The following is a 7,500-nucleotide window of genomic DNA, read 5'->3' on the forward strand; positions in this document are numbered from 1 at the left end:
AAGGTGGTCTCTCTCTCTCTCTCTCTCTCGTGTCAAAATGAAAACAGCTTCCAGCCCCTTTCATGAAGGACTACTTGTGCATATTGCAAGATTTCAGTTTCTAAGTGAATGAGCAAAAGAGCATACAGCATCTGGTATTCCCAGGCGGTCTCCCATCCAAGTACTAACCAGGCCCGACCCTGCTTAGCTTCCGAGATCAGACGAGATCGGGCGTTGCCAGGCTGGTATGGCCGTACGAAATAAGTTGACAACCATAGGCTACTTATCCATATACAGATTTAGCAATTGACAATGCAAGGTGGTCTCTCTCTCTCTCTCTCTCTCGTGTCAAAATGAAAACAGCTTCCAGCCCCTTTCATGAAGGACTACTTGTGCATATTGCAAGATTTCAGTTTCTAAGTGAATGAGCAAAAGAGCATACAGCACCTGGTATTCCCAGGCGGTCTCCCATCCAAGTACTAACCAGGCCCGACCCTGCTTAGCTTCCGAGATCAGACGAGATCGGGCGTTGCCAGGCTGGTATGGCCGTACGAAATAAGTTGACAACCATAGGCTACTTATCCATATACAGATTTAGCAATTGACAATGCAAGGTGGTCTCTCTCTCTCTCTCTCTCTCGTGTCAAAATGAAAACAGCTTCCAGCCCCTTTCATGAAGGACTACTTGTGCATATTGCAAGATTTCAGTTTCTAAGTGAATGAGCAAAAGAGCATACAGCACCTGGTATTCCCAGGCGGTCTCCCATCCAAGTACTAACCAGGCCCAACCCTGCTTAGCTTCCGAGATCAGACGAGATCAGGCGTTGCCAGGCTGGTATGGCCGTACGAAATAAGTTGACAACCATAGGCTACTTATCCATATACAGATTTAGCAATTGACAATGCAAGGTGGTCTCTCTCTCTCTCTCTCTCTCTCTCTCTCGTGTCAAAATGAAAACAGCTTCCAGCCCCTTTCATGAAGGACTACTTGTGCATATTGCAAGATTTCAGTTTCTAAGTGAATGAGCAAAAGAGCATACGGCACCTGGTATTCCCAGGCGGTCTCCCATCCAAGTACTAACCAGGCCCGACCCTGCTTAGCTTCCGAGATCAGACGAGATCGGGCGTTGCCAGGCTGGTATGGCCGTACGAAATAAGTTGACAACCATAGGCTACTTATCCATATACAGATTTAGCAATTGACAATGCAAGGTGGTCTCTCTCTCTCTCTCTCTCGTGTCAAAATGAAAACAGCTTCCAGCCCCTTTCATGAAGGACTACTTGTGCATATTGCAAGATTTCAGTTTCTAAGTGAATGAGCAAAAGAGCATACAGCACCTGGTATTCCCAGGCGGTCTCCCATCCAAGTACTAACCAGGCCCGACCCTGCTTAGCTTCCGAGATCAGATGAGATCGGGCGTTGCCAGGCTGGTATGGCCGTACGAAATAAGTTGACAACCATAGGCTACTTATCCATATACAGATTTAGCAATTGACAATGCAAGGTAGTCTCTCTCTCTCTCTCTCTCTCTCTCTCTCTCGTGTCAAAATGAAAACAGCTTCCAGCCCCTTTCATGAAGGACTACTTGTGCATATTGCAAGATGTCAGTTTCTTAGTGAATGAGCAAAAGAGCATACAGCACCTGGTATTCCCAGGCGGTCTCCCATCCAAGTACTAACCAGGCCCGACCCTGCTTAGCTTCCGAGATCAGACGAGATCGGGCGTTGCCAGGCTGGTATGGCCGTACAAAATAAGTTGACAACCATAGGCTACTTATCCATATACAGATTTAGCAATTGACAATGCAAGGTAGTCTCTCTCTCTCTCTCTCTCTCTCTCTCGTGTCAAAATGAAAACAGCTTCCAGCCCCTTTCATGAAGGACTACTTGTGCATATTGCAAGATGTCAGTTTCTAAGTGAATGAGCAAAAGAGCATACGGCACCTGGTATTCCCAGGCGGTCTCCCATCCAAGTACTAACCAGGCCCGACCCTGCTTAGCTTCCGAGATCAGACGAGATCGGGCGTTGCCAGGCTGGTATGGCCGTACAAAATAAGTTGACAACCATAGGCTACTTATCCATATACAGATTTAGCAATTGACAATGCAAGGTGGTCTCTCTCTCTCTCTCTCTCTCTCTCTCTCTCTCTCGTGTCAAAATGAAAACAGCTTCCAGCCCCTTTCATGAAGGACTACTTGTGCATATTGCAAGATTTCAGTTTCTAAGTGAATGAGCAAAAGAGCATACAGCACCTGGTATTCCCAGGCGGTCTCCCATCCAAGTACTAACCAGGCCCGACCCTGCTTAGCTTCCGAGATCAGACGAGATCGGGCGTTGCCAGGCTGGTATGGCCGTACAAAATACGTTGACAACCATAGGCTACTTATCCATATACAGATTTAGCAATTGACAATGCAAGGTAGTCTCTCTCTCTCTCTCTCTCTCTCTCTCTCTCTCTCGTGTCAAAATGAAAACAGCTTCCAGCCCCTTTCATGAAGGACTACTTGTGCATATTGCAAGATGTCAGTTTCTAAGTGAATGAGCAAAAGAGCATACAGCACCTGGTATTCCCAGGCGGTCTCCCATCCAAGTACTAACCAGGCCCGACCCTGCTTAGCTTCCGAGATCAGACGAGATCGGGCGTTGCCAGGCTGGTATGGCCGTACGAAATAAGTTGACAACCATAGGCTACTTATCTATATACAGATTTAGCAATTGACAATGCAAGGTGGTCTCTCTCTCTCTCTCGTGTCAAAATGAAAACAGCTTCCAGCCCCTTTCATGAAGGACTACTTGTGCATATTGCAAGATTTCAGTTTCTAAGTGAATGAGCAAAAGAGCATACAGCACCTGGTATTCCCAGGCGGTCTCCCATCCAAGTACTAACCAGGCCCGACCCTGCTTAGCTTCCGAGATCAGACGAGATCGGGCGTTGCCAGGCTGGTATGGCCGTACGAAATAAGTTGACAACCATAGGCTACTTATCCATATACAGATTTAGCAATTGACAATGCAAGGTGGTCTCTCTCTCTCTCTCTCTCGTGTCAAAATGAAAACAGCTTCCAGCCCCTTTCATGAAGGACTACTTGTGCATATTGCAAGATTTCAGTTTCTAAGTGAATGAGCAAAAGAGCATACAGCACCTGGTATTCCCAGGCGGTCTCCCATCCAAGTACTAACCAGGCCCAACCCTGCTTAGCTTCCGAGATCAGACGAGATCAGGCGTTGCCAGGCTGGTATGGCCGTACAAAATAAGTTGACAACCATAGGCTACTTATCCATATACAGATTTAGCAATTGACAATGCAAGGTGGTCTCTCTCTCTCTCTCTCTCTCTCTCTCGTGTCAAAATGAAAACAGCTTCCAGCCCCTTTCATGAAGGACTACTTGTGCATATTGCAAGATTTCAGTTTCTAAGTGAATGAGCAAAAGAGCATACAGCACCTGGTATACCCAGGCGGTCTCCCATCCAAGTACTAACCAGGCCCGACCCTGCTTAGCTTCCGAGATCAGACGAGATCGGGCGTTGCCAGGCTGGTATGGCCGTACGAAATAAGTTGACAACCATAGGCTACTTATCCATATACAGATTTAGCAATTGACAATGCAAGGTGGTCTCTCTCTCTCTCTCTCTCTCTCGTGTCAAAATGAAAACAGCTTCCAGCCCCTTTCATGAAGGACTACTTGTGCATATTGCAAGATTTCAGTTTCTAAGTGAATGAGCAAAAGAGCATACGGCACCTGGTATTCCCAGGCGGTCTCCCATCCAAGTACTAACCAGGCCCGACCCTGCTTAGCTTCCGAGATCAGACGAGATCGGGCGTTGCCAGGCTGGTATGGCCGTACGAAATAAGTTGACAACCATAGGCTACTTATCCATATACAGATTTAGCAATTTACAATGCAAGGTGGTCTCTCTCTCTCTCTCTCTCTCTCGTGTCAAAATGAAAACAGCTTCCAGCCCCTTTCATGAAGGACTACTTGTGCATATTGCAAGATTTCAGTTTCTAAGTGAATGAGCAAAAGAGCATACAGCACCTGGTATTCCCAGGCGGTCTCCCATCCAAGTACTAACCAGGCCCGACCCTGCTTAGCTTCCGAGATCAGATGAGATCGGGCGTTGCCAGGCTGGTATGGCCGTACGAAATAAGTTGACAACCATAGGCTACTTATCCATATACAGATTTAGCAATTGACAATGCAAGGTAGTCTCTCTCTCTCTCTCTCTCGTGTCAAAATGAAAACAGCTTCCAGCCCCTTTCATGAAGGACTACTTGTGCATATTGCAAGATGTCAGTTTCTAAATGAATGAGCAAAAGAGCATACAGCACCTGGTATTCCAAGGCGGTCTCCCATCCAAGTACTAACCAGGCCCGACCCTGCTTAGCTTCCGAGATCAGACGAGATCGGGCGTTGCCAGGCTGGTATGGCCGTACAAAATAAGTTGACAACCATAGGCTACTTATCCATATACAGATTTAGCAATTGACAATGCAAGGTGGTCTCTCTCTCTCTCTCTCGTGTCAAAATGAAAACAGCTTCCAGCCCCTTTCATGAAGGACTACTTGTGCATATTGCAAGATGTCAGTTTCTAAATGAATGAGCAAAAGAGCATACAGCACCTGGTATTCCAAGGCGGTCTCCCATCCAAGTACTAACCAGGCCCGACCCTGCTTAGCTTCCGAGATCAGACGAGATCGGGCGTTGCCAGGCTGGTATGGCCGTACTAAATAAGTTGACAACCATAGGCTACTTATCCATATACAGATTTAGCAATTGACAATGCAAGGTAGTCTCTCTCTCTCTCTCTCTCTCTCTCTCTCTCTCTCGTGTCAAAATGAAAACAGCTTCCAGCCCCTTTCATGAAGGACTACTTGTGCATATTGCAAGATGTCAGTTTCTAAGTGAATGAGCAAAAGAGCATACAGCACCTGGTATTCCCAGGCGGTCTCCCATCCAAGTACTAACCAGGCCCGACCCTGCTTAGCTTCCGAGATCAGACGAGATCGGGCGTTGCCAGGCTGGTATGGCCGTACGAAATAAGTTGACAACCATAGGCTACTTATCCATATACAGATTTAGCAATTGACAATGCAAGGTGGTCTCTCTCTCTCTCTCTCTCTCTCGTGTCAAAATGAAAACAGCTTCCAGCCCCTTTCATGAAGGACTACTTGTGCATATTGCAAGATGTCAGTTTCTAAGTGAATGAGCAAAAGAGCATACGGCACCTGGTATTCCCAGGCGGTCTCCCATCCAAGTACTAACCAGGCCCGACCCTGCTTAGCTTCCGAGATCAGACGAGATCGGGCGTTGCCAGGCTGGTATGGCCGTACAAAATAAGTTGACAACCATAGGCTACTTATCCATATACAGATTTAGCAATTGACAATGCAAGGTGGTCTCTCTCTCTCTCTCTCTCTCTCTCTCTCTCTCTCGTGTCAAAATGAAAACAGCTTCCAGCCCCTTTCATGAAGGACTACTTGTGCATATTGCAAGATTTCAGTTTCTAAGTGAATGAGCAAAAGAGCATACAGCACCTGGTATTCCCAGGCGGTCTCCCATCCAAGTACTAACCAGGCCCGACCCTGCTTAGCTTCCGAGATCAGACGAGATCGGGCGTTGCCAGGCTGGTATGGCCGTACGAAATAAGTTGACAACCATAGGCTACTTATCCATATACAGATTTAGCAATTGACAATGCAAGGTGGTCTCTCTCTCTCTCTCTCTCTCTCGTGTCAAAATGAAAACAGCTTCCAGCCCCTTTCATGAAGGACTACTTGTGCATATTGCAAGATGTCAGTTTCTAAGTGAATGAGCAAAAGAGCATACGGCACCTGGTATTCCCAGGCGGTCTCCCATCCAAGTACTAACCAGGCCCGACCCTGCTTAGCTTCCGAGATCAGACGAGATCGGGCGTTGCCAGGCTGGTATGGCCGTACAAAATAAGTTGACAACCATAGGCTACTTATCCATATACAGATTTAGCAATTGACAATGCAAGGTGGTCTCTCTCTCTCTCTCTCTCTCTCTCTCTCGTGTCAAAATGAAAACAGCTTCCAGCCCCTTTCATGAAGGACTACTTGTGCATATTGCAAGATTTCAGTTTCTAAGTGAATGAGCAAAAGAGCATACAGCACCTGGTATTCCCAGGCGGTCTCCCATCCAAGTACTAACCAGGCCCGACCCTGCTTAGCTTCCGAGATCAGACGAGATCGGGCGTTGCCAGGCTGGTATGGCCGTACAAAATACGTTGACAACCATAGGCTACTTATCCATATACAGATTTAGCAATTGACAATGCAAGGTAGTCTCTCTCTCTCTCTCTCTCTCTCTCTCTCTCTCTCTCTCTCGTGTCAAAATGAAAACAGCTTCCAGCCCCTTTCATGAAGGACTACTTGTGCATATTGCAAGATGTCAGTTTCTAAGTGAATGAGCAAAAGAGCATACAGCACCTGGTATTCCCAGGCGGTCTCCCATCCAAGTACTAACCAGGCCCGACCCTGCTTAGCTTCCGAGATCAGACGAGATCGGGCGTTGCCAGGCTGGTATGGCCGTACGAAATAAGTTGACAACCATAGGCTACTTATCCATATACAGATTTAGCAATTGACAATGCAAGGTGGTCTCTCTCTCTCTCTCGTGTCAAAATGAAAACAGCTTCCAGCCCCTTTCATGAAGGACTACTTGTGCATATTGCAAGATTTCAGTTTCTAAGTGAATGAGCAAAAGAGCATACAGCACCTGGTATTCCCAGGCGGTCTCCCATCCAAGTACTAACCAGGCCCGACCCTGCTTAGCTTCCGAGATCAGACGAGATCGGGCGTTGCCAGGCTGGTATGGCCGTACGAAATAAGTTGACAACCATAGGCTACTTATCCATATACAGATTTAGCAATTGACAATGCAAGGTGGTCTCTCTCTCTCTCTCTCGTGTCAAAATGAAAACAGCTTCCAGCCCCTTTCATGAAGGACTACTTGTGCATATTGCAAGATTTCAGTTTCTAAGTGAATGAGCAAAAGAGCATACAGCACCTGGTATTCCCAGGCGGTCTCCCATCCAAGTACTAACCAGGCCCAACCCTGCTTAGCTTCCGAGATCAGACGAGATCAGGCGTTGCCAGGCTGGTATGGCCGTACAAAATAAGTTGACAACCATAGGCTACTTATCCATATACAGATTTAGCAATTGACAATGCAAGGTGGTCTCTCTCTCTCTCTCTCTCTCTCTCTCGTGTCAAAATGAAAACAGCTTCCAGCCCCTTTCATGAAGGACTACTTGTGCATATTGCAAGATTTCAGTTTCTAAGTGAATGAGCAAAAGAGCATACAGCACCTGGTATACCCAGGCGGTCTCCCATCCAAGTACTAACCAGGCCCGACCCTGCTTAGCTTCCGAGATCAGACGAGATCGGGCGTTGCCAGGCTGGTATGGCCGTACGAAATAAGTTGACAACCATAGGCTACTTATCCATATACAGATTTAGCAATTGACAATGCAAGGTGGTCTCTCTCTCTCTCTC

General features: G+C 47.0%; 22 non-coding genes and 3 pseudogenes across 22 annotated transcripts; all 25 read right to left on the reverse strand.

The window, feature by feature from the left end:
• Nucleotides 1-119: 119 nt before the first annotated feature.
• Nucleotides 120-238, reverse strand: LOC146292272 (5S ribosomal RNA; annotated as a pseudogene).
• Nucleotides 239-414: 176 nt separating this feature from the next.
• On the reverse strand, nt 415-533 carry LOC146292273 (5S ribosomal RNA). The gene has a single exon (XR_014756592.1). It is a non-coding gene; the product is annotated as a 5S ribosomal RNA (ribosomal RNA).
• Nucleotides 534-709: 176 nt separating this feature from the next.
• LOC146292274 (5S ribosomal RNA) lies at nt 710-828 on the reverse strand. Its single transcript, XR_014757262.1, has one exon. It is a non-coding gene; the product is annotated as a 5S ribosomal RNA (ribosomal RNA).
• Nucleotides 829-1,012: 184 nt separating this feature from the next.
• On the reverse strand, nt 1,013-1,131 carry LOC146292275 (5S ribosomal RNA). The gene has a single exon (XR_014756521.1). It is a non-coding gene; the product is annotated as a 5S ribosomal RNA (ribosomal RNA).
• A 174-nt stretch (nt 1,132-1,305) lies between these two features.
• On the reverse strand, nt 1,306-1,424 carry LOC146292276 (5S ribosomal RNA). Its single transcript, XR_014756208.1, has one exon. It is a non-coding gene; the product is annotated as a 5S ribosomal RNA (ribosomal RNA).
• A 186-nt stretch (nt 1,425-1,610) lies between these two features.
• Nucleotides 1,611-1,729, reverse strand: LOC146292277 (5S ribosomal RNA). The gene has a single exon (XR_014757232.1). It is a non-coding gene; the product is annotated as a 5S ribosomal RNA (ribosomal RNA).
• Nucleotides 1,730-1,911: 182 nt separating this feature from the next.
• LOC146292278 (5S ribosomal RNA) lies at nt 1,912-2,030 on the reverse strand. Its single transcript, XR_014756742.1, has one exon. It is a non-coding gene; the product is annotated as a 5S ribosomal RNA (ribosomal RNA).
• A 190-nt stretch (nt 2,031-2,220) lies between these two features.
• Nucleotides 2,221-2,339, reverse strand: LOC146292279 (5S ribosomal RNA). Its single transcript, XR_014757233.1, has one exon. It is a non-coding gene; the product is annotated as a 5S ribosomal RNA (ribosomal RNA).
• A 190-nt stretch (nt 2,340-2,529) lies between these two features.
• On the reverse strand, nt 2,530-2,648 carry LOC146292280 (5S ribosomal RNA). Its single transcript, XR_014756593.1, has one exon. It is a non-coding gene; the product is annotated as a 5S ribosomal RNA (ribosomal RNA).
• Nucleotides 2,649-2,818: 170 nt separating this feature from the next.
• LOC146292281 (5S ribosomal RNA) lies at nt 2,819-2,937 on the reverse strand. Its single transcript, XR_014756594.1, has one exon. It is a non-coding gene; the product is annotated as a 5S ribosomal RNA (ribosomal RNA).
• Nucleotides 2,938-3,111: 174 nt separating this feature from the next.
• Nucleotides 3,112-3,230, reverse strand: LOC146292282 (5S ribosomal RNA). The gene has a single exon (XR_014757765.1). It is a non-coding gene; the product is annotated as a 5S ribosomal RNA (ribosomal RNA).
• Nucleotides 3,231-3,412: 182 nt separating this feature from the next.
• On the reverse strand, nt 3,413-3,531 carry LOC146292283 (5S ribosomal RNA). Its single transcript, XR_014757954.1, has one exon. It is a non-coding gene; the product is annotated as a 5S ribosomal RNA (ribosomal RNA).
• A 178-nt stretch (nt 3,532-3,709) lies between these two features.
• On the reverse strand, nt 3,710-3,828 carry LOC146292284 (5S ribosomal RNA). The gene has a single exon (XR_014756532.1). It is a non-coding gene; the product is annotated as a 5S ribosomal RNA (ribosomal RNA).
• Nucleotides 3,829-4,006: 178 nt separating this feature from the next.
• On the reverse strand, nt 4,007-4,125 carry LOC146292285 (5S ribosomal RNA). Its single transcript, XR_014756220.1, has one exon. It is a non-coding gene; the product is annotated as a 5S ribosomal RNA (ribosomal RNA).
• Nucleotides 4,126-4,299: 174 nt separating this feature from the next.
• On the reverse strand, nt 4,300-4,418 carry LOC146292286 (5S ribosomal RNA; annotated as a pseudogene).
• Nucleotides 4,419-4,590: 172 nt separating this feature from the next.
• Nucleotides 4,591-4,709, reverse strand: LOC146292287 (5S ribosomal RNA; annotated as a pseudogene).
• A 190-nt stretch (nt 4,710-4,899) lies between these two features.
• LOC146292288 (5S ribosomal RNA) lies at nt 4,900-5,018 on the reverse strand. The gene has a single exon (XR_014756595.1). It is a non-coding gene; the product is annotated as a 5S ribosomal RNA (ribosomal RNA).
• A 178-nt stretch (nt 5,019-5,196) lies between these two features.
• LOC146292289 (5S ribosomal RNA) lies at nt 5,197-5,315 on the reverse strand. Its single transcript, XR_014756743.1, has one exon. It is a non-coding gene; the product is annotated as a 5S ribosomal RNA (ribosomal RNA).
• Nucleotides 5,316-5,505: 190 nt separating this feature from the next.
• LOC146292290 (5S ribosomal RNA) lies at nt 5,506-5,624 on the reverse strand. The gene has a single exon (XR_014756596.1). It is a non-coding gene; the product is annotated as a 5S ribosomal RNA (ribosomal RNA).
• A 178-nt stretch (nt 5,625-5,802) lies between these two features.
• On the reverse strand, nt 5,803-5,921 carry LOC146292291 (5S ribosomal RNA). The gene has a single exon (XR_014756745.1). It is a non-coding gene; the product is annotated as a 5S ribosomal RNA (ribosomal RNA).
• A 184-nt stretch (nt 5,922-6,105) lies between these two features.
• Nucleotides 6,106-6,224, reverse strand: LOC146292292 (5S ribosomal RNA). Its single transcript, XR_014757234.1, has one exon. It is a non-coding gene; the product is annotated as a 5S ribosomal RNA (ribosomal RNA).
• A 196-nt stretch (nt 6,225-6,420) lies between these two features.
• LOC146292293 (5S ribosomal RNA) lies at nt 6,421-6,539 on the reverse strand. Its single transcript, XR_014756597.1, has one exon. It is a non-coding gene; the product is annotated as a 5S ribosomal RNA (ribosomal RNA).
• A 170-nt stretch (nt 6,540-6,709) lies between these two features.
• On the reverse strand, nt 6,710-6,828 carry LOC146292294 (5S ribosomal RNA). The gene has a single exon (XR_014756598.1). It is a non-coding gene; the product is annotated as a 5S ribosomal RNA (ribosomal RNA).
• Nucleotides 6,829-7,000: 172 nt separating this feature from the next.
• Nucleotides 7,001-7,119, reverse strand: LOC146292295 (5S ribosomal RNA). Its single transcript, XR_014757766.1, has one exon. It is a non-coding gene; the product is annotated as a 5S ribosomal RNA (ribosomal RNA).
• Nucleotides 7,120-7,301: 182 nt separating this feature from the next.
• Nucleotides 7,302-7,420, reverse strand: LOC146292296 (5S ribosomal RNA). Its single transcript, XR_014757955.1, has one exon. It is a non-coding gene; the product is annotated as a 5S ribosomal RNA (ribosomal RNA).
• Between the last annotated feature and the right edge of the window lie 80 nt (nt 7,421-7,500).

Source organism: Hypomesus nipponensis, chromosome 5 (genome assembly GCF_054491055.1).
Source record: "Hypomesus nipponensis isolate SF chromosome 5, ASM5449105v1, whole genome shotgun sequence".
NCBI classification, from domain to species: Eukaryota; Metazoa; Chordata; class Actinopteri; order Osmeriformes; family Osmeridae; genus Hypomesus; species Hypomesus nipponensis.